The sequence below is a fragment of the Cervus elaphus genome, chromosome 4 (genome assembly GCF_910594005.1).
Source record: "Cervus elaphus chromosome 4, mCerEla1.1, whole genome shotgun sequence".
Lineage (NCBI taxonomy): Eukaryota > Metazoa > Chordata > Mammalia > Artiodactyla > Cervidae > Cervus > Cervus elaphus.
Window position 1 is genome coordinate 14181912 of NC_057818.1, and position 24215 is coordinate 14206126.

Here is a 24215-nt window from a genome sequence, read left to right on the forward strand (position 1 = left end):
AAAGAAAGCAGGGAGGTAGTTGGGAGTTAGGACTCCTTGGATATTCAGAACATGGCTTTGGTTTGCACTATCGTCATTATGACCCTGCCTTCCCCACAGAAGGCCTGCATGAGCTGGGACCACAGCCCCACCGTCCCTCTGGGGACCATGGTATTAAAGCATGTATCTGGAGGGAAGCGCAGGCATAAGGGGAGAGAGGTTGGGTCTTTTATGAAGGCAAGAAAAATCTCAGTCTTGTAATTCATTCCAAAACTGTGGCCTGAGTTCTTTGTCGTGACTCATGTGATGCCTCCGGAAGCTCAGGTAGGAGGTGTGGGAAAGACAGTTTCCATTCATTAGAACTCCTGGGGGGACCCATTCTCTCTCTAAACTCCCCCAGCGACATGGGTCCTCTAAGATATTTCCTGGAAGGAAATTCTCCATTATGTCCTTGTCGAGAGAATACAGTCCACGTCACTTGAGAGAACATTTAACGAGCCAAGTTCAGTTTTGGGACCCACCAGACTCATCAAGGAAACTCCGTTCTCAGGCCCCCTGGAGAGTCTTTCCAAGTAGATTGTAAAGCAGGGCCAGTGTGGTTCATCAGCTGGAGACGTGGCTGCACCTGACTGTGTTCTTCCCTCTGCAGGTCCCAGACCCCGCGTCCCTGCTGTGTCGCCTCCAGGACACGCAGCGCTCCATGCGTGCCTTTCCAGGTTGTCACAGAGTTGGGTTCAGAGACTGTGCCAAAGGTGGGACCGGAAAAGACAGGAGTCCCAGCCCGGTCATCACTGAGCCCGGCGGGGAGGAAAATGCCACTAGGGCGACTCAGACCCCAGGCACATGCTCATCACCCCCTTCCCACCCCCGGTCTCCTCAACATGGACGCAGAGTGCAAACGTGACGGGAAAGGCTTCCTGTAGTCCCTTGGTGCCCTGGTGTCCGCGGCTCCGCCTCCATTAGCAGGCGGCTCATCAGAAGGGGCTCCCATGGTCACAAGGGTGAAAATGAGAGAAAAACCACTCATCTCTTCCTAGAAACATAGGCTGGCTTCTCCGCCTGGCTGTTCTCTCCACATGCAGGGAGCCGGCCAGGGGACACTGTGGGTGGATGCATTCCCTGAGGGAATACCACCCTTTGGCCTAGGTCATTCATTCACTGATTCTATAAAAATACTGAGCATCTTCTACACACCAGGCACTATCCAGGCAAGGCAGTGTGGCAGGGAGCCAGGCAGACTAAGGCCCTGCCCTCGCAGAGCTCACATCCAGCAGCAAAGTAGAGTGTCGCCAGTGCCAGGGAGGGCAGTGCTCTGGGGAGGTCATTCCCTTGGCTAGGAGCTGTGAGCAGGGCACACGTAGGGACCTCAAGGCCGGTCTGTGCAAACAGCGTCGCCATCTTTACCACCAGAGAGAAGTGAGTCTGATGTATGATCCCAAACAGTAGTTCTCCTAGACAGATTTAATGAGCAGGGTTCAGAGTGCTGACCACCAAAACGGTTAAATCCTCCTATGTTCATGATGCAGAAATGTGGTGCATTCTAATCAGCCCCTGACTTTCACTATGGGGCCAGTGGGAGCCAAGGGATTAAGTATGAAATGAAAAGGCCTGGTGTTATTTTTATTACAACATCTCTAGGGATGACAGATCAATTTCATCTCACCAGCTTCCAGCAATTGGTACTGAATCCCAGACATCCTGTGTCAAGAAATGAGATGCAGATTTTTTTGTGAGACTGTCACTGAGGCCTGCCCTGGGCCCAGGAGGAAGGGCAGCCCGTGTGTACGGTGTGTGCCCTGGTCCAGGTCTAGACAGACAGTCCCAACCCTGATGCTAAACCCCCTGCAGATCTCAAAGCATTAGCAGACTTGTCGAAAAAATCTGTCTGTACAATTAACTAAAGTGTGTTGATTAAACAGTACACATCACACAAGCCTGCAGGGAGAGGAAGAGATAGGATGGTGTCAGGTGCTAAAAATATCCCACAGACCCTCCTAATACATCACCATTTTCCAAAGGGTGGAGCCCTGAGCTGATTAGCAACAGGAAGGGGAGTTGGGGTCGCATGTGTGCATGTTCCCTTTCTAGAATCCAGAAGTCAGTTTCCTTGTTTGGGGGAAAGAGTGTTTAAAACAGATAAATCACAAGGAAAAAAGGGAAGAGTTCGATTAATGCTGTCAAGGTTACAAGGCTCACAGAATTAACACTACAGCGCTTTGATGTGGAGATGTTCCACGTGCTTTGGGCAGCCTGTCTGCAGTTTCTGACTGGTGCCACCATCACTGTCATCACCATTGTCACCATCACCACCATCATCATCACCATCATCACCGTTAACAGCATCATCCCACCATAGTCACCACCACGATGGTCATCCCACCACTGCCATCACCATTATCATCATCACGACCATCATGAGCGCCATCATTACCACTATGGTGACCACGGTCAACAAGCAGCCCAGAGTAACTACGAGATACCAGAGCTGCCTGAGCCAGGTTGGTGGGGGCAGACACTGGCAGGGGTGGGGGGGCGGGGAGCCTCCTAAGCGGCGCCATCCTCTCTGGATCCTCTATACACAGTTACAGGTAACCAGGAGTCCAGCATTTTATGCACCAGCTGTAGCGTCACCTCTGTCCCCAGGTTCTACCCAGGGCCTGACCTCAAGAGTCAATTACAGCTGTTTTCATTGTGCTCATCGGCTTCCAGCATCCACCCGGCCCCACTTTCAACAAAGGGTGGATTCCCATGAACTCGCGTCTTTATTGCCAGCTGGTTCCGATTAGAGATGAACCAGTAAGATGAGGGGTAATACAGTCGCAGCGTGTTCCTAAATGTAGCACTTTTCCATGTGTTTTGATTTACCGGGTGACCAATAAAACCCAGGCCTTCAACAAGGTGGATTCCATACCTCACATGTTTTGCTTATTTTGGTAAATGCAGCTTTTCAGAGATTGAAAAAAGATGGGGGGTGATGACTTAGGTTGATAATATCTCTTGGAGTGTGTGCGTGTGTGTGTGTATAACAGCTTGGATAAGTGTGGGAGTGTGTGTGTGAGTATGTGAGTGCTTGTGTGTGAGTGTGCATGATGGACTAGTCAGAAGCTGGGTCTGTCTGGCAGGGTATTAGGCCTTGATTTCAGAACATCTAATATGTCTATGCAATATTGTTAGCACCCTTGGTGACAAGGACTACGAATCTAAGAAATAAATAACAGGGATGTTTCCTCCCTCATTTTGTTAACAGGGCTCTTTCTTCCAAAACATCTACCTTGCCTGCTGGTCAGCCCCCTCTGAAGGCAGCTGTGACTCAGCAATTTTCCTCACCCCCGCGCTGGATGGAATTGTGGACCGTGGGGGCAGCGTGATTTTATCTGAAGCAGAGAAAGCCCCACATAGTAGTTTCTGGCCTGGGAGATGCTCTGTAGGGCTGCAGTTGGAATGAAGGACAGTGTCTTAAACACAGAGATGGCTTGGGGAAATGAGCACCAGGATGGTTTGGGTACCATTCACAAGACCCTCCCTCAGTCTAGAACAGGAGCCAGTGACGGGAGGGAAGTCCTAACCCACACTGCTCCGAGAGGCCCTCACTTCCTACACCTGCGCTTTGCTCCATGGGGGCGGCCTGTGTGTTGAGACGACACTGTTCATGAAGACCCTGCAGCCCAGCATGGCACGCAGTGGTGCTCCATATATGTTTGAGCACCAGATGCAAGATCAGAGAGGGTGAGGAGAGGTTATCTGAGGGAGGTGGATTTGAGTCTAGTACTGTGGATTCTGTTCAGAAGGAGGGAGAAAAGAGGTTTTAAATGAGACCTGGGACCTGAATGTTGGGATCACAAAACCAGAAGGGGACTTAGAGACTACCCAGCCTGGTCCCCTGCAATGCATGGAACACTGTGCCTTTAAGAATGGGAGCATTTTACACTATAACCTACCATTTCTTTCATTCAGAAACAAAACTACAATGACAAATCCCTGCCCTCATGGGGTTTACACTCCAGGTGGGAAAACAGAAAATCAACAGGTAAACAAGCAGGACAAGCAGGTGATGAAACAGAGTGCCACGCGGGGCAATCGGGGAAGGTGTCTCCAGAAGTTCCTGATGAAGTCAAACCTCAGGGAAGAGGCAGAATGAGCGTTCCGGCAACAGTGAGGGCACTCGTGACGCACAGGGGCACCCACGTGAGCGCCACTACCCAGGGAATGGGGAGCATTCAACGTGTCAGCCCCAAGAGTCAGCTTATCTGAAACCTGCACCCCAAAGTATGCTCAGGCCTCTAGGTGTGAAAATAGTCATGGCCACGGCAGACGTGGGTCTTTGGTTGGTTTGACCAAAGACCCACCGTTATCCATTAAAACTTAATAATGCAGGGTTTGTTTGTTTTTTCCCCTCTATTTCCCTTGAACTTAGCAAGTTTTTCTGGCATTCAAAGAAGGAAAAACAATCCAGGACAAATATTCCTTACTTGTATCTTTGCAAAAGACAATGTGCAGAGGAAACGTCCAGTTGCTTCCTCTTCCAGGGGTCACCACAGAGGCTGAAGTCCATCTCTCATCCGATCACAGCGTCCCTGGCTCGTGGAGCTGCGTCGTCACTCTCAGGAGGAGAGTGGAAATAAGCTCAGTCTTCCCATTGGGCCAACCTGTGTGAAGAGGGCACTTTATTGTTTTCAAGTAGTTCAAAGGTGGTGGAAAAAAATCCCTATAAAAACAGGCAGGAGTTTATTAAAACTCTAATGAGCATAAAGTTGCAGACACAGCGATTCAGTAATGGGCATGGGTTCCTGAGTTAATATTTTTCCGTTTCCATATAGAGAGATGTTGCCGGGTGGAAGCACCAAGCTGACGGAGCCAGCCCAAGTTCTCCTGTGCAAGCCCTGCCTTACGCTCCCCACCAAAGGGGACCACAATCCGGAGGAGGTCTCTGTGTTATGTCTACCGTAGGAGTGCTTCAGTTTCCACCAACACTAGTAGGATCATCTTTACACAAAGAGCTGGGGGTGGGGCTGGTCAGCTTCCTGCTTGGTAGCTAATATTTAACACCAGCCTGCTATGGACAGGCTGGAGAAGATTCTGCCTGGAGAGATTCATGCTAGGGGAGCAGGAAACCATCTCTGGGGAAGGTGGCACCTTGTTGGTGCCTTGTCACTGGTACTGTTCTACTTTTTAATTACAAACGTTGAGCTATTTCAAATCCTAAAAGATGATGCTGTCAAAGTGCTGCACTCGATATGTCAGCAAATTTGGAAAACTCAGCAGTGGTCACAGGACTAGAAAAGGTCAGTTTTCATTCCAACCCCAAAGAAAAGAAATGCCAGAGAATGTTCAAACTACCCCACAATTGCACTCATCTCACATGCTAGCAAAGTAATGTTCAAGATTCTCCAAGCTAGGCTTCAACAGTATGTGAACTAAGAACTTCCAGATGTTCAAGCTGGATTTAGAAAAGGCAGGGGAAGGAACCAGAAGTTCCTAACCAGGAATGACTTTTCTGGTTAAAAGAGGAACCAGAGACCAAATTGCCAACATCCACTGGATCACAGAAAAAGCAAGAAAATTCCATAAAAACATCTTCTTCTGCTTCACTGACTACGCTAAAGACTCTGACTGTGTGGATTACAACAAACTGTGGAAAATTCTTAAAGAGATGGGAATACCAGACCACCTTACCTGCCTCCTGAGAAACCTGTATGCAGGTCAAGAAGCAAGTTATAAACAGACATGGAACAATGGACTGGTTCCAAATTGGGAAAGGAGTATGTCAAGGCTCTATATTTCCACCCTGTTTATTTAACTTATAAGAAGAGTACCTCATATGAAATGCTGGGCTGGATGAAGCACAAACTGGAATCAAGATTGCTGGAAGACACATCAATAATCTCAGCTATGCAGATGATACCACCCTTATGGAAGAAAGCGAAGAAGAACTAAAGAGCCTGTTGATGAAAGTGAAAGAGGAGAGTGAAAAAGCTGGCTTAAAACTCAACATTCAAAAAATGAACATCATGGCATCTAGTCCCATCACTTCATGGCAAATAGATGCGGAAACAATGGAAATAGTGACAGACTTTGTTCTCTTGGGCTCCAAAATCACTGCAGACAGTGACTGCAGCCATGAAATTAAAAGATGCCCGCTCCTTGGAAGAAAAGCTATGACAAACCTAGACAACATATTTAAAAGCAGAGACATCACTTTGCCAACAAAGGTCCGTCTAGTCAAAACTATGGTTTTCCAGTAGTCATGTACAGATGTTAGAGTTGGACCATAAAGAAAGCTGAGTGCCAAAGGATTGATGCTTTTGAACTGTGGTGTTGGAGAAGACTCTTGAGAGTCCCTTGGGCTGCAAGGAGATCAAACCAATCAATCCTAAAGGAACTCAATCCTGAATTGGAAAGACTGATGCTGAAACTGAAGTTCCGATATTTTGGCCACCTGATGCAAAGAGCTGACTCGTTAGAAAAGCTCCTGATGCTGGGAAAAACTGAAGGCAGGAGGAGAAAGGGATGACAGAAGATGAGATGGTTGAGTGGTATCACTGACTCAACAGACATGAGTTTGAGCAAGCTCTAGGCGTTGGTAAAGAACAGAGAAGCCTGGCATGCTGCAGTCCTCGGGGTTGCAAAGAGTTGGACATGACAGAGACTGAACAACAACAAAAATTCCCTTTTGAAAGCTTAGAAAATACAGATGAGCAAGAAGAAGATCAGAAACCACTAAAATGACAGTGATCATATACTTCATAACTGGGGCATTGCAAACAATGACACTTGGGGAAACCAGGCACAAACTAGGGACCTGCAGGCAGCCTACTTCTAATGCTGCTCCCAGGGGTGACCCCTGCTAACATTCTGGAGTATGTGCTTCTGCAGCCCTGGCAATGGTGGGTCAAGAAGAAGCATTCTGCCAACTTGTGAATTCTTGAGAACTATCCAGTCAAGCAACTGCCTTTATGTCGCCTTCCTCACAGTACCAGTACAGAGAATGTTCAGAAAGGAGTCAAGTGCATGGGTATATTAAATGTGTGGACATGTATGCCTGTGACTTACTGGGGTGATAGCCAAAAAAACCTGCAATATACTCACATTTCAGATCTATGCTCAGCAGTCGAGCTTGCATCCCACTGGATGGCCACTGTCTAATACCAACCAGAGGATGGGTTCCTGACACTTGTTTTCACTGCTTTCATCATATGAGGTTTGTAACTACCAGTAATAATGATGATGATGGTGGTGGTGACGGTGATAATGTTTCAATGGTGATGATGGTGATAATATTTCGATGGTTATGACGTTGGGGATGATGGTGGGGATGGTGACAGTGATGGTGATGAGGTGATAGTGATGATGACTATGGTGATGATGGTGGGGATGATGGTGATGATGATGATGGTAATGATGGCGATAGTGATGGTGATGATAATGATATGATGATGGTGGTGGTGATGGTGATGACTAACACTTATATGGATGGATGTCACAGGTGCCACGCCCTGGTCTGAGCCCTCTGCATACATTAACCTCTTTAGTTCTCATAATTATGCTGTGAATGAGGAATTATAATTACCTCCATTTCACAGATGAGGAAATTAAGACCTAAAGAGTGAAGTCCCTTGTTCAATCTCAAGAGTGACATTTTAGAAAAACTCATTGAGAGTAGTGGTACAGAGGAGTTAAAAGAGTTTTGTTTCTTTGGATGAAGTAAATATAACTATAAAACCTTGTTTTTTAGCTCATTTGGAAACTGAAGGTTAGCAGGGTCTCTTTGCTCTTTCTTTTCTTTCTTCCCTTTTTAGGTATTTATTTTTAAACATATGAGCCTCTGTTTCACTGACAGTCTGTGAAAAATATTTGTCCCTTTCGAGGTGTTTATTCACCCTGGAAAACTGGCTGCCATCCAAATACTTTGTTTTCCAGCTATCAGTATAAACTAAGGATTCACATTCTCAGAACAGTTAGGTATTGTTCACTTGTTGAAAACACTTTAAACCTCATGCTGTTTACTTCATTGCTTTTACCTTGTTTATTGTACCAAAAAACAGCACAAACACAAAATGGAAAACAGACAAGACAGACGGAATGTGTTTAGGATATTTCATAGGTCCTCGACAGCGTCCACTGATGGGGAAGTGAAGGGGAGACAGTGAGGAAAAGACCCACTGCAGTCAGCACAGAGCACAGGGCATCTGAGAAATCAGGGTGTCCCCGGGGGATGCCGGTGTCCACTTGGAGCAGCAGCCACGAGTCTTGACTAGATCCTTCTCAAACCTTCACGGTCCTTCCGGGCTGGGGGTCCTGCTAGGTGTCCAGGGTAAACTAGGGGGAAAGCTGAAAGCCAGGGACCAGAGGAACTTCCGTCTCAGGCAGGGAATGAGCAGACAATAACTCAGCAGTTACACATCGTGGGGAACATTCTATGATGGGCAACGGCAGAGACCACTCTGTTGTATTAATATTTTCTTTTTCCGAGCAACAAGAGGGATTTGTATGTTCCTCTCTCCCCCTGCCATGTAGGCTGAGCCCAGGTGGCTAGTTCTGGCCAGTGGACCATGAGCAGTGATCTCTGGCACTCTGGGTCAGGACTGAGTTCCCGACACTGCTGGCTGAGCCCAGGGTGCAGCCACCATCCTCCTGGGACCCTAACTGGCAATCTAGACAGGGCCCCAAGGAACCTCTCTGAATGCCAGTGAGAGGTAAACCTTCACTGTGTGACATCACCAAGGTTCTGGGGTTAAGATGTCACTGACCCATCTTGCTGATACAGAGGGGAGACCCCTCAGTGCCCTGGGGCGTGGGGGAGTCCTACTGATACAGAGGGGCGACCCTGCAGTGCCCTGGGGTGTGGGGGAGGGTGGTGGGCAGAGACGGGGGTCAGTAGGCCGTCCTCGAGCACCTGAGGGGTAAACTGAGCCCAGAAGGAGCTGGGTGACAAATGGAGGGAGAGCATTCTGGCAGAGGATGCGGCAGCCTGCGGAAACGCCGACAGGAGAGAACTTGGTGCATCCAGGGAGACGCGGACGGTCCAATAGGAAGGGCGAGGAGGCGCAGGTGTGGCTCACGGTCGGTGGGGCTGCCCTGCGACCTTGAAGACCGTCCTGAGGTCGTGGTCTTGGCTCAGGCTGCCAGGACCAAGGACTGCAGACTGAGGGCGTCTCACAGTTCTGGAGGTTAGGTCCTGGGGAGGTCTCTTGTCCTGGTTGACAGACAGTGGCCTCCTTTCTGTGTCCTCTTCCTCTTCTCTCAGGTCACTGACCCCATCATGAGGGCCTTGGCCTCTTACTGTGGAATTGCTGGCAAATCCCAGCACCGTGGGGGTCAAGGCTTCAACAGACAGAGGTGCATGGGACGGGGCGAGGTGGGGGGCGACACAATCACAGGGCGCTGTAAAGACGGCAAGGGTCATGAAGACGCTCTGGGCAGGGGGGACACAGTCACGCCGCACGGCAGCCCGTGTGGCCTGGGCCCTGGGGAGGGACAGACCGGAGGGAGGGGAGGCCCCGTGCGCGCCTTCTCTCACCCACTCACACATCACTCCGCGGATACGCACTGAGGACCCACTGCCTGCCAGGCACCGTGCTGGTCACTGAGGATGCTGCAGGGAGCAGACAGACCCAGAGCCCTGTCCTCGTGGAGCTCTCAGGCAGAGACGCACGTGGCGCTGGGGACATGGGTGGGGGCTCTGGGTTCTCTTCCGCGTGTGGGTCGTGTGTCCACAAAGTGCTCAGCACACTCAGGCAGTCCGTATTCCAGACGAAGCTCTGGCAGTGCCCCCAGGGCGAGTCCCCTGGGGGGTGGGGGGCAGAATAGGACCACCTCCCCTGCCACCAGCCCTCCGACTTATTAACTGGTTTGTCCTTGTAATAATATACTTTAAGAAAAAAAGTACATAAACAACACAAATAATTATATTGTTTATGATGAAGGTGAGTAAAAAGGTAAAGAGGAAGGTGTCAATTCCAAGTCGATTCCAAGAAATGTTCATCAAAAGAGTGATGGAAGGGACTTCCCTGGTGGTCAAGTGGTTACGAATCCACCTGCCAATGCAGGGGACGCAGGTTCGACTCCTGGTCTGGCAAGATCCCACATGCCGTGGAATGGCTAAGCCTGTGCACCCTCTGGGGTGCCCATGTTCCCCAACAAGAGGAGCCACCACAAGAAGAAGCCCGCACACCACAACTAGAGAGCAGCCCCCACTCACCGCAACCAGAGAAAAGCCTGTGCAGCAAAAAAGACCCAACACAACCAAAAATAAATAAATAAATAAATGAAATTATTGAAAAATAGAGATAAGTCAGCTGACTTCTGCTCTGACATCTCCAGCCATCAGTTTCATGAAGATAAAGCATGATTTAATTAAAAAAAGAAAGAAAGAAAGGAATCCTGGAAGACATGACAGGAGGGTTAGTCCCCGTGCAGTCGGGAGGGAGGTGGCGCCAGGCGTGTAGGAGGGAAGGGCCACTGCCAGCTCCCTGGTGCCAACCTTCCTAGGTCCCTTGAAACTAGGACAAAGCTTCTCAACCACCAGATGCCCTATGCACTCAGTGGCACAGTGACTGCTTATCATTCAGATCAAAGTCAATTTCAAAACATCCTGCAGAGCGTCTGAGTGAGGGAAAAAAGAAAAGAAAAATAAAATGGGGAGATGCAGGCTGCCCCATGGGCTGGTTCTCAGACACACAGACAGAAGCAGGTAATGGGCATCCCCTGGGAACTTGGAAGCCTTGGTGACAGGCGTGTAGTCTGCCCTGGGCACCAAGATCCAAGGTGCCCAGGGAGGGCAGTTTCTGGGACCCACTTCTCACCGCCGCAGGGACCCGCCAGTGCCCTGCGTGCAGGGTGTGGACATGGCCCCTGCCTCCGCTCGCACCCCATCTGGGCACCATGCCCGTGGATGGCATGGAGGTCATCAACTCTCAGCATTTATTTTTGGCTTTTTCCACTGCACATGCAGTCAGCTATCGGGCCAGACACGTTTTGCTTTGTTAATTTGTCCTGGTCTATGACTGCAGCCTTGAGATGGGATCTAAGGGTGGGCTCTATCTGCATTGACACAGGAGTGCCAACTGTGTCTCTTTGATGACAACGTAAAAACAGTTTGCTAAAAAAGGGGAGAGCAAAGCGCATGCAAAGCAAAAGTGGGCCCCCCCCTCCCAGGCCACGGAAGGTCCCGGGGAGGCGGCCCCTGAGCCATATCTGCAGGAGATGGAGGGACGTCTCGTCTTCCCTCTCTCCACGAGATGCGTGGTGGGTGGCAGATGGCCGAGTCCCCGCTGCGTGGGCTGGAGAAGCACAGCTCCCTGGAGGCCCACAGCACACTCGGCAGCCCACCGTCCTGGAGGGCTCCTGCCTCATCAGCCACGTCGGCCCCGTGAAACTCACTCAGCAGAAGCTGCTGCCACCTTGCACCTGCTTGTGTGTTCTGGGGACATAATGGTGGATGGGTGAACCCACCCTGTCCCCATAGAGCGGCCCACAGATGGTCTCGGAGCAAGAGTGGTCTTGCCTATCCCCCATGCTATCCTGGTTCCCTCCCTGCCCTCCAGCTTCCCTCCAAGGCTGCCGTGTCCACGCCTGACCCTGAAATAGCAGGGATCCCCAGAGGCCGGCTGGCCCACTTCCTGCTCCACGGCTGGACCAGGCCTCCTCATCCATCCCAGGATCCCCTCAAGCATCTGTCTGAGCCCAGCAGGGCTCAGCCCTCTCCCTGACCTCCCTCCAGCCATGTCCCCTAGGATCCATCCTGCCCACCTGTCCAGCACTGGGCAGCCTTGCATGGGGTGGGGGACACTCTCTCCACCTGCAAATCCAAGCTGACCCTCAGCCCAGGCCATGGTCACTGCAGGGCTGGACCCACCTGGCCCACCGGGCCCGTGTCCCCGTCCTCTATCGGAGTCCGGTAACAGGAATGGTCCTAGAAAACCCAAGTAGATCTGGACACAAGAATTCCAGCCTTCTTGACCTATGAGCCTCTGGAGGCGCTGCCTCCCCTGCACCTCTGGTCTGCACTCACACTTTTTTGGGCTCCAAAATCACGCAGATGGTGACTGCAACCATGAAATTAAAAGGCGCTTGCTCCTTGGAAGAAAAGTTATGACCAAACTAGATGGCATATTAAAAAGCAGAGACATAACTTTGCCAACAAAGGTCCGTCTAGTCAAGGCTATGGTTTTTCCAGTGGTCATGTATGGATGTGAGAGTTGGACCATAAAGAAAGCTGAGTGCCAAACAATTGATGCTTTTGAACTGTGGTGTTGGAGAAGACTTGAGAGTCCCTTGGACTGCAAGGAGATCCAACCAGTTCATCCTAAAGGAAATCAGTCCTGAATATTCATTGGAAGGACTGATGCTGAAGCTGAAACTCCAATACTTTGGCCACCTGATGCGAAGAACTGACTCATTGGGAAAGACCCTGATGCTGGGAAAGACTGAAGGCAGGAGGAGAAGGTGACAACAGAGAATGAGATGGTTGGATGGCACCACCAAGTCAATGGACATGAGTTTGAGTAAACTCTGCGAGTTGGTGATGGACAGAGAATTCATGGCCTCAAGGCCCAGCACACAAGTCCTGGAGGTGAGGGCCTTGCTCTTACACACGCACACACCCTTACACACATTAAACCTCTTATGCACGCTCACCCCCTTACAGCCAGACTCTCATACACTCACACTCTTACACTCACATGCTCACAAAAGCAGACAACAAAGGCTACTGTCTCTCCCTGTGATGGGTTTTCCCCTAATTCCCTAGAACATTCCCATTTATTTCCTGTCCTTGGGAAAGGGAAATTTCTAAATCCTTTTGGGGTTTCTCATTAAGTCCTGACAAATGAGGGCACGAGAAGAACTTGAAGCCCACCATATCACCAAATATGGGATAAAAATGTGCCCCCTCCCCTCCCTAGGCTCCCCAAGGCATGACCGCAGGCTACCTTCACCCGGGAGGGCTGTTCCTCCCTCCTCTCTTCCCTAGCTCCCAGCAAACGCTAAACTGGCCGGGTGGCCACACAGCCGGTGAAACCCAGGATGCAAAAGGTTGCCCTTCAAAAACAATGTGGGGCTTTCTCTAAAGCCGCCTGACCCGTCCCTGTGCCCCGGCCTCTGTCCTGATTGACGGGGCCCCTGGGACCCGTGGGGTGAGGCCCCTGTTGGGCTGCGGCCTTTTCTGGGGGTTAGAGGCCCCCAGCAGATTGTCAGCATGGTCCCGTGGGGACTCATCTTTCAGGTTCTCCTGTCAAGGGTTCCTGCCTCCTACTTGGATGCAGCAGAGGGGCCGACGGACAAGGGGGGCTTGTCCATCATGTGGCCCCCTCTGTCCTTCTGTCGAGCACGCGGACCACCCCCAGGAGTGCCCTCGTCTTCATCCTCAGGTTCCCAGTGGTGGAGACAGGCTGCGAGCAGTGGGTGGGACGTTGGCTGTGGCTCCCGACCCTGAGCCGTGACTGTCATCACAGATCTCCGTGAAAAATGAGCCCACAATTGTAGCCTCAAATTTCCCCGCAGCTGCTCCCCTTTCTGAACAGGCGCCCCCTGAGCGGCCTGAAGGCACGGGCTCAGCACACGGCAGGGGAGTTGCCGTGGAGCTCCCCCCGGGCACCACAGTCAGGCTGGAGGGGCGCCTGGTGCCACCCTCCACGTGGGGACACTGAGGCCCCTGAGGAGCCCCGTTTCCCCTAGAGACACTAAATCATGGCTACAGAGGAACTAAAGAGCCTCTGGATGAGGGGGAAAGAGGAGTGTGAAAAGTTGGCTTAAAACTCAACTTTAAAAAAACGAAGATCACGGCATCCGGTCCCATCACTTCATGGCAAATAGATGGGGAAACAATGGAAATAGTGACAGACTTTGATCTCTTGGGCTCCAAAATCACTGCAGACAGTGACTGCAGCCATGAAATTAAAAGATGCCCGCTCCTTGGAAGAAAAGCTATGACAAACCTAGACAACATATTTAAAAGCAGAGACATCAATTTGCCGACAAAGGTCCATATAGTCAGAGCTATAGTTTTTCCAGTAGTCATGTACAGATGTGAGAGTTAGACCATAAAGAAGGCTGAGCATTGAAGAATTGATGCTTTTGACTTGTGCTTGAGAAGACTCTTGAGAGTCCCCTGGACAGCAAGGAGATCAAGCCAGTCAATCCTAAAGGAAACCAACTCTGAATATTCTTTGGAATGACTGATGCTGAAGTTGAAGCTCCAATACTTTGTCCACCTGATGTGAAGAGCTGACTCATTGGAAAAGATCCCAATACTGGGAAAGATTGAGGAGGAGAAGGAGGTGAAGAGACTGAGATGGTTGGATGGCATCACCGACTCAATGGACTTGAGTTTGAGCAAACTCCAGGAGATGGTGATGGACAGGGAGGCCTGGTGCGCTGCCGTCCATGGGGTCACAGAGTTGGACATGAGTGAGCAACTGAACAATAAAAGAGTTGGACACACCCATGAAAAGGTTGGAAAGCTGCAAACTCAGAGGCACTCACGCTTCTGTCCCCACTCCAGGCCCACTGGCTTTCTCCTTGTCCTCAGACGCGTGAGACCCGTCTGCCACAGCACCCCTGCACGTGCTAGGCCACCTCTTAAGAGTGTGGCTGGCCCATCCCGTTCACCCAGGTCTCTGCCAAGTGTCACTGCTCAGAGAGGCCTGCCCTGTCCACCCTGCCCACTGCCCTGCCCTGCCTCCTCACTCGCTGGGTCTCCCTAGAGTGCTTGCCCCGCCAGCATTAACAAAAAGGCCTGTTAATGGGTCTGTGGGGCCTTCCCTCTGCTAGGCTGCAGGCTTATGGGAGGTAGGAATGTCCATGTATTTTGTCCAGGGCCTAGAGCAGTGCCCTGCACACGGCAGGAACTCAGTAAGAATCGGACCAAAGAGTGGCCCAAGGAAGGGGACGAGTGACCTGAGGGTGAGCTTCTCCCACTCATGGCCACTCCCTGTGACCACCCTGTCACCCCGGTGCCCCCACCCCTGCCTCTGAAACATCTGTACAGCATGTCGACCCCCAAGTCAATGGACCTGAATTTGAGCAAACTCTGGGAGATAGTGGAGGGCAGGGAAGCCTGGTGTGCTGCAGTCCATGGGGTCGCAAAGAGCCCACAACTTAGCAACTGAACAACAGTCGTGAAAATGTCCCCAAGAAGCAGGGGAGATGGTCACTGAAGCAAACACACGGGAGGAGTGGGGGTCTCTGTGTTGGGTGTGCTTCACCGCAACAGGGCAGCACCAAGGCCTGTCCAGGCTCCGGGGAGGCTTCCTGGGGGTGACCACACCGTCTCCTGAAGCTCCTTTATTCTGTCTTTTGGCAAATCTTTTATGAGCCGGCTTGGACCCTGAGAAACACTTTCAGGACTTTACCTAAAGGAAAATGTCTAAGGAAGGCCCCCGGGGCTTCCCCCATGTGTCCTGGTCAGCTGTCAAGACTGAAGGGGACACTCTGCCAAGTGACTGTGGGCTTCAGGCTAAACCAGATCTCGAGGTGACCGAGAAGCACCCCTGAGGTCACCCCAATGTGACCAGAACCCCTAGATCCATGCCCAAAGTGGAAGCTCGAAGTACAAGAACTAGCTAACAACACACAGCTATTTGGTTACTCTTTATGGACATTTGGACAGCGTTTTAGGCAGTTTTACGGGCAAATGCTATTCCGAGCGATCCCAAATTCCCAAACTGCTCAGGAAACATCTGCAGGGCGGACACCTGGAGTTTTACATGCAGCCCTTTGGCCTGTTCTCAGACGTAAACCTGAACCTGAACGGAATCTGGACCTGAACCTGAGAGTCCGCAAGATGAGGCCCTCGGAAGGGGTGGCCGGTGGCACGGAGGTGGTGTCATGGGTCCCCGGTGCTCATCAGAGACTCCAGCCTTCTGTGGGGCGGGCGGAGACCGTGCCCAACTCTCTCCCCCTTAATTTGGGCCCGTTTGTGCCAGGTGGGCCCAGACCACCATCACCTCCCTCCAGGTCTGTGGCCCCTGCAAGGCACAGTGGAAAGGTTGTTCTCAGACCCGCCTAAGGCTTTTCGGGGACTACAGTTGTGGAGTGGGGTGATTGGGCTCGTCAGCAGGACTCCCCAGGCTGGCCCCTGCCCACCTGCCCTCGTCACACCTGCTCACGTGTTCCCAGGTCAGAAACTCTGACTAGTAGACAGTTCACAGTTTGTGAGCAGACAGTTTTACGTAAATTCACAAACAGCTGAGTGAACGAGTGATGGCATCTGTCCAGGGCAGTGGGTGAATGTGCTAAAGTGAAAGCCGGCTGGTCACAGGCCAGCACCCTGGCCTTCTGTCCTGGCATTTCAGGACACGTCTGCAGACACTGACCAAGACAGGTCCCCATCACCCCCATCTCCACTCCCTTTTCATTGACGCATCTCCTTTCAGCCTTCTCCCTTCTGTACACACACTATTTATGATTGCACCTGAACATGTGCTTTTCTGCATTTTTACATTAATATTTCATCGTTTACATGTTCCCAAGTTTCTACAGGCTCTTCATTTAGCTGTTAAATAGCCTACTGTATTCTATTGTTTCAGAATCGGATAAGCATGTTCTTTACCACAGAAGCTGCTACCCAATTTTGTAAATCAAGTTTCCTTGGAACGCGGTCATACTCACTCGTCTATGTGTGGCCTGTGGCCATTTTTGTGCCATCCTGGCAGAACTGAGGAGCTATGGCAGACATCGTAAGCGTGTGGCCTGCAAAGCCAAAAATATTCACTATCTGGCCCTTTAAGAAAAAGCGCCCCCAACCCCTGTTCTAGGATATTTAGATATTTTCCAGATATTGGCACTTAGATAACCATGCAGACAACATTCTTGAACATTTGAGTTTAAAATTCTGATGCTACTTCCCTGTGGTATAAAATATCACTGATGGAATTGGTAGACTAGAGGGAACGAACATTCCTTGCAATGCTTGGTATTTCCCTGCCTTTACCCTCATGTTGTGCAGAAGTCAGTGAACGCTCTAGTTTCACTGCAATCAAATAAGCACTGAATGTCAGTGTGTAGAATGTCAGGGGTTAACGTGGGAAGCACAGAGCTGATACTTGAGGGCTTCTTTAATTTCATTACAGTGAATATTTAGTAACCAGATTTATATTTTGGGGATGTTTTTTACTTTCCCACAAGTCCAATGATGAGGTTATGCTTTAACGAGATCCCCGAACACCTTGGCTTACTGTGAAAATCCTCTTCTAGGGAAAAGGGATTCCTGGGAAGAGGAAAGGGGTTATTGTTCTAAGGGAACTGAATTTCCGTGGGGATCTCAGTGTCAGAGGGGAGCTTCTCCCTGGCGTGGGTTAGCTTGTGGGGGAAAACTGCCGAGATTAGCGTCTAGGAGCCAGCTGCTTTGGAAGTGTGGGGTTTCCCCCTCGCCTGTTGATTGTAACCCCCAGGGAAACTCATAAAGAAATTAACGCAGCTCTGACCAAACCCCACCCCTGCCCTGCTGCAGCCTTCAGGTTGGGGCCCAGGGTTCCCAGAGAGCCCCGCTGGTTGACCAGGTGGCCGAGGGGTGGGCTGCTCTGTGTTGCTGGCTCCGGTGGGAGAAGGCTCTGGGCCGGAGCTGTGAGTGCCTTCTGTGTTCCCATGGCCTCTGAGAGCAGATAGACACTTTCTAAGAGGCTGACAATTCCGTGGCAGCCAACCAAGAGTCCCGAGGCGGAGGAGAAGCTAAGTTTCATGGTTTGTTTATGCTGCTTCTCAAGTTGACCAGGAAGACATTGTCGGGTGTCACTCAGCCCCCGGCCCTCCACCCTGCCTGGACCCTGTGTGGCGGCCCCCTGCTTCCAGCCTGGATATGGGACAAAGGAAATTCCCTGGGAGCAGAGTTATAAACAAAAGCATATCTCAGGACAGACTAAGTCAGGAACCCTCAAAACTGTGGCCAGTGCAGCCCTTCACAATCTACCCCAGTGGATCCTCCCCCAGCCACACATTAGAACCCCTTTGGGGACTTTTGAAAAAACACTGACATTTATTTGGGAGTCCCACCCCCATATATTGTAAGTTAAGTGATCTGGGGTGGGACTGCATTACCTATATTTCTCAAGGCTCCCCCAAAGACTTGATAAGCAGAATGGAGACCATGGCCTCTTTATAACTTTCCACCTCCTCCCCTTGGCCCCTCCATGCCCACCGCACCCCCCTTTTCCAGCCACATTGGTGTTCTCACCACCCCTCCCCACCTGACCATCTCACTCATGAGGACGCACATCCAGTCAGATAACAGATGTGAGTGTGGATTGAATGTGGCCTGGATTTCAGAGCCTGACACACCTTCATTCAGATCCTGACCCTAGCATTCAATGATTGCCTGATTTGGGGCAAACTTCTGCATGCTTTCAACCTGTTTCCTTATCTGTATGCTGTTGTGAGGAGTGTGGGTGATCTGTATAAGTCATGATGGACTAAATATGAAGAATGCACTCTCAATAAATCATGGTTTTAAAAATACCCTTGATTATTATTGTTACTAAATTGTTGGCCCTTAAGATGGAATCTAACCACTCGGACGGCTCTGTGAGTCCTCACTGTACTTCTACAAAGAGTCTTTGAACACTGCCAGCTTGTTGCTTCTTTAAAAATATTTATATGTGAACTCTATCCTTGATCATCTTTAAGGATACCAAATCTTTATTTTTAGAAGTTGGTTTGAATGTTAGAATAGCCAAAAATCTTTCAGAATCAGTTCTGAAAGAACTGAATCAGTGATTCACTGATTTAACAAGCATGGGTTACATTCCAAGTGAAGAAACAAAACCAATTTCACAATTGGATTCAGCAATACCTGGGTGGATCTGAGTCTCAGATGTCAAGGACTAATCTAATGTTGATGGCGCCTTTGCAGACTAGGGATGTGCACCTATTGCTTTGTTTATTTAACAAGTGTCTCCCAATTTTTTGCAGAAGAAGGATGGGGAAGAGAGGGAAAGAGAGAGGGAGGAGGTGGGGATAGACACATACATAACAGAAAAAAACGTGATCTTATAAGGAACACATAGGACAATCAAAGGCATTATGAGAAGACTAATGACAATTAGCCTTAGGAGGCAAAATGTGTTAAGAGCCACTGTTTAGGACAGCAACCCTCAGTTAAATAAGCAAAGCTTTGAGCAGAGACTAGAAGTGATATCTGACAACTGGTCCTCTCAGGTAAACCAAATAGGGAATCATCAGTGGGTGGACAGACTTAAGTTAGGACACAAACATGTAGATAGAGCTGGTCGTCCCAGAGCCAATGTTAACCACCAGCATCTAACAGTCATAGGTCATAAGACCATTTTATATATATTTCCTGGACTTTCTGCCTCAAGCCATGGGTCTCCTTCAAAGTCAGAGCATTAACCTTGCTGTCAGATGAGCCTGTGATGAGTCTGACCCATCACAGTCTGGCTGTGTGGTCTGGGGCAAGACCCTTGAGCTCAGCATGTGACTTAATGGGAGAATCCCTGGCTTCAGTCCCAGCTCCCCATCCAGCATTCTTTTTTTTACACAGTAACTGCCCCTCTGTTTCTGCCTGTAGTCTGGTCTCTGCCCCATTTCAAACAACTGCTAACTATGTTTGCATAAAGGCCAAGCAAGTGGGCCAGTTGTCCAGCTGTCATCTTAACTCAGCCAGGCATGGCAGCCATTCTAACTCTGTGTTCTTGGGTCATTGTGATTGTCCTGCTAAGCAGGGCCTGTGCCGCTCCCCCAAGCCGGGGGAGGAAGAGACATGGCTCCATGGACAGCATTAGCCACAACATCAAAGTCGGGAGGCCCTCTCAAGTCCAGTTGTGTGACCTTGAATGAGCCACGTAACCTCTCTGAGTATCAATTTATCCTTAACTATACGGATGTGACAGTGTCTGCCCCAACCAGGGAACAGGTGCCTCTGAGGGTCAGATGACACCTGCTGTTCTCCGATGTCAGTGCTAGAACAGTGTACTCTTCTGCTTGTCAGATGGTAAGGAGAAGGGATGGGCCCCTTGAGGCAGAAAACATGTCCTGTCCATCTTCACATCCCCATTCATTTGGGAGGCCTGGGTCCAGAGTCTCTCCTGTTTCTTAACTTTCCTAAACCTCTTCTATTTTCATCAGAAAAGAGGGACAATAATGGTTCTAGGAGAATTAACCAAATCTGTATGTATTATACTAGTATGGCACTCAGAGGTGTCAAGTATTCAGTGTACATTAATGGAGTCATCATCATCACCACCATTATAACCATCATAATCACCATCATCATTATCCTTATCATCACCACTATCATCACCATCATCATCACCATTATCACTACCATCATCACAGTCAGCATCACCACTATCAGCATCATCTTCACTATCACCACCATCACCATGATCATCACCGTTATCAACATCACCATCATCACCACCATCATCACCATCATCATTACCATCATCACCATCATTACCATCATCATCACCACCATCATCACCACCATCATCACCATCATCATCACCACCATCATCATTACACCATCATCATCTCCATTATCATCACCATCATCTTCACTATCACCACCATCACCATGATCATCACCGTTATCAACATCACCACCATCATCACCATCATCACCACCATCATCACCACCATCATTACCATCATCATCATCTCCATTATCATCACCATCATCTTCACTATCACCACCATCACCATCATCGCCACCATCACCTTCTCTAACTTCCACTATATATTTTCCATGTGCCAAGAACTGAACTAAGAGATTTTGTAAATTAACCCACTTAGCCTCCCAACCCATTGTGGGTACTATGATCATTATTCCCTTTGTTCAGTGGAGCAAACTGGGGCAGAGAGAGAGTGAGTAACACTTGAGGCTGACCCAGGCAGGAAGTGGCAAAGGCAAGATTTGAACCAAGCATCTAGCCCCAGAGTATGTTAAGAGAGCATTCCAAACTCTCTTAACTAGGTTGAAAAGCTATTTAAAGCTAGTTGAAAACATGCTGTTAAATGCAGTTAGGCATAAAAACTTTACTTATATGCCTGAATAAAATTAGAAGATTTCACACTTAATTTAGCACATTGGACCATTATGTTGGATAATCCAAATCAGCTATTCTATTTGATCTTGCTTGAAATTGGTTGATGCTGTTATTACTATGACTAAAAATGAAGAGGAAACACTTTCTGTGTTGTCTTGTAGCCAGATCAGCTGACAGTTTTCGAATACCTATAATTATTAACTGGAAAATTAGTCTTAATCTCTACAAAAGAAAGTTTCCAAGTTAGATCTTTATCAGCAAACACATTGTGGATACGGAGATAAACAGCCCGGTTCACCCCAAATGCCTTTTGTGTTGTTTGCTTTTTAAGAACACTCATGATTTCCTTTGAAGTTGGGCATATTTTGTGGCTGGCACTCTCGGTATTCTGTTTTTCCTTTCCCCGGGTCAGCATTGCTTCCATGGGAGAGGACATGGGATTCAGAGCCACCGGGACATCTGGGGCCATGCCCTACCTACAAGGAGACTGGTTTCTTTAGGCCTTGAGACCAGGCTCCTAGTGAAGATTCCAGAACAGTGACCACAATGTTGACTCATCTGCGGCCAGGTGCTTCCCCAATAGGGTCTCCATCCTAAAGCCTTAAGTCAGAAATGGTCTGGGGAGAGGTGTCTTTTGCTCTCCTGTTGGGGGGTGGCAACCAGAAACGACAATGGTAGTGACATAGAATAGAAAGGATCTCTCCATCTTGCAATATTAAAAAATTATGAGTGGAATGCTTTTTACACAGAACTTGAAAATACTGTGAGAAGACACTTCAGGTCTTGGAGTTTCAGATGGGATTGTGATTATTAATGAGAACACAGTCTCACAGGCCTTTGGGGGAGTGGGCACAGGAATCAGCCCATGAGTGGGGCATGTTTCTCCAAAGGTGACATTCATCTAAGAAGGTGGAGAAACACTGCTGTGGAGACCAAGTCAGAGAGTTAGCAGAGAAGAAGAAAAACAGTTACTTTGCATTTATTCAATAAGTTATGTATTTCTGCAAAGTATACAAACATCACACCATGATGATGTGATCCCTCACCTGGAGTCAGACATCCTAGAGTGTAAAGTCAAGTGGGCTTTAGAAAACAACACTAAGAACAAAGCTAGTGAAAGTCGTGGAGCTATTTCAAATCCTGAAAGATGATGCTATTAAAGTGCTGCACTCAATAGGCCAGCAAATTTGGAAAACTCAGCAGTAGCCACAGGACTAGAAAAGGTCAGCTTTCATTCCAATCCCAAAGAAGGGCAATGCCAAAGAATGTTCAAACTACTGCACAATTGCACTCATTTTACATGCTAGCAAGGTAATGCTCAAAATCATTCAGAGTAGGCTTCAAGAGTACGTGAACCAAGAACTTCCAGATATACAAGCCAGATTTAGAAAAGGCAGAGGAACCAGAGAACAAATTGCCAACATCTGCTAGATCATAGAAAAACCAAGAGAATTCCAAAAGAACATCTGCCTCATTGACTATGCTAAAGCCTTTGACTATGTGGATCACAACAAACTATGGAAAATTCTTAAAGAGATCGAGATCTGAACATGAAAGTTTCCAAAGGCTCTGTGACCACGTGGGTGTGTAGGATAATATCCCTGTTCCTAAGGGCCAGTGTTGTGGCACTCAGGGGCAAAAAGGGACACAGCCGCCACAAGTTATTTTCAAAGAGTTCAGCAAAAATAAGTGAGTAACGATCATGATGTTAACTGTAAGAAAAGCAGTGAAACAGCAAATATGCTAAAAATTGACAGGGGGTAACGGGCATATGGAAGTTCATTGTAATAGCTGGCAATTTTTCTATGGCTAGCCCCAACGATTTTTTCAAAATAAAGCCTTCAGTAGAAATAAACAGAAGAGGAAACACAAGGCTGAGTGAGCCACACAAAGCTCTCTCATGGTCCGCTTTTCATCATGGGCCCCCAGAGAGAAACCCCCCCCCCAAGAAATAAAACACCCACTTTGACGAGGGGCTCAGGTCATTCAAGGCTGCAGAGGGCCAGCCACACCATGGGAGGAACAAGGTCCCTGCCCTTATGGGGTTTGTGTCCTGGATGCATTCAGGTAACAACCTGCATAAAATGACAGACTGTGCTAATGTTGGGAAGAAAGCAAAGTGGCAACCACATGACAAGATGCTGTGGCTGAGCACGACCCCGGAGGGGGTGCCAGCTTTGGACAGGGAGGTCGGGGAGATGGGGAGAAGCCCAGCCCTGAGGGCGCTTGGGAAGGGCATTCCAGGCAGCAGGATGGACAATGGGTGTGAGATGGTCCCGAGGTGGTGGTCAGTGCGACATGGGAGGAAGCCACGACCCACACACCCGGGCCAGTGAGCAGGATGAGGCCTGGGGGCCACAGGGACTGTATTCTAAAAGTGATTGGGGACCACTGAAGTGTGCGACGTGCCCGACCCTGACTCTCTCTCTTTCCACGGTGGTTTTGGGAGCCCGTGGCTGATGATCAGAGTAGGAACAGGATGCCTAATATCTCATTGCCATGTCAACACCGTGCTCGGGACTCTGCATCTCTCCATCTCATCAACTTAATCCTCACATGGGCCCAATGAAGAAGGTGGGACTATTATCCTCATTTTACAGATGAGAAAACTGAGACATCAAAGCAAAAAGGGCCCCTGCAGAGACTAGCTCTGTTCTGAGTTGAACTGTGTCCCCTGGAAAGGTACATTCATGTCCTGACCCCCAGAAGCTGTGAGCATGACTTTATCTGGAAATTGGACCAATGGCTGGTGTCCTGAAAAATGGGGCCATCTGGACACAGGCTCACAGGGAAGATGCACACGTGAAGCAGAGGCAGAGAGAGACTGGAGCGATACAGGCACGAGCCAAGGAGTCTGCAGGTGCCGGCTCACAGGAAGGTGGGGAGGGGGTCCACCTCTGGACCCTCAGAGGGGGTGCAGCCTGCCGACACGTTGACCCTGGGCTTCTGGCCTCCAGACTGAGAGGCTAAACCTCTGCTGTGTGAAGCCAGAGGTGTGGGGCACTTACTTAGGGTGGCAACCTTACACCAGCCCGTAGGAAGGGTTAGACTCTGCATGGATGCACAGCAGACAGGAGGCTGGTGGCACTGAGGGGCGCCTGACCTCATTTCGGAAGTGACTGCACATTATCTGTGAGGCTTCCCAGTGCTCGTCATCCCCCCCAGCCCCCAGGGTGTCAGACGGAAGTCCTCTGGACCCTCCTGTCCCCAGTGAGGAGGAACAGAAGCCCTGCAGCC

At 49.5% G+C, this 24215-nt stretch overlaps 1 long non-coding RNA gene across 1 annotated transcript in view; it reads right to left on the reverse strand.

Moving 5' to 3' along the window:
- Window positions 1-4458: 4458 nt before the first annotated feature.
- Window positions 4459-24215, reverse strand: part of LOC122691613 — a 139358-nt gene continuing 119601 nt past the window's right edge. Inside the window, exon 6 of the long non-coding RNA XR_006340465.1 lies at window positions 4459-4625. This is a non-coding gene — a long non-coding RNA (uncharacterized LOC122691613). The remainder of the gene's footprint in view (window positions 4626-24215) is intronic.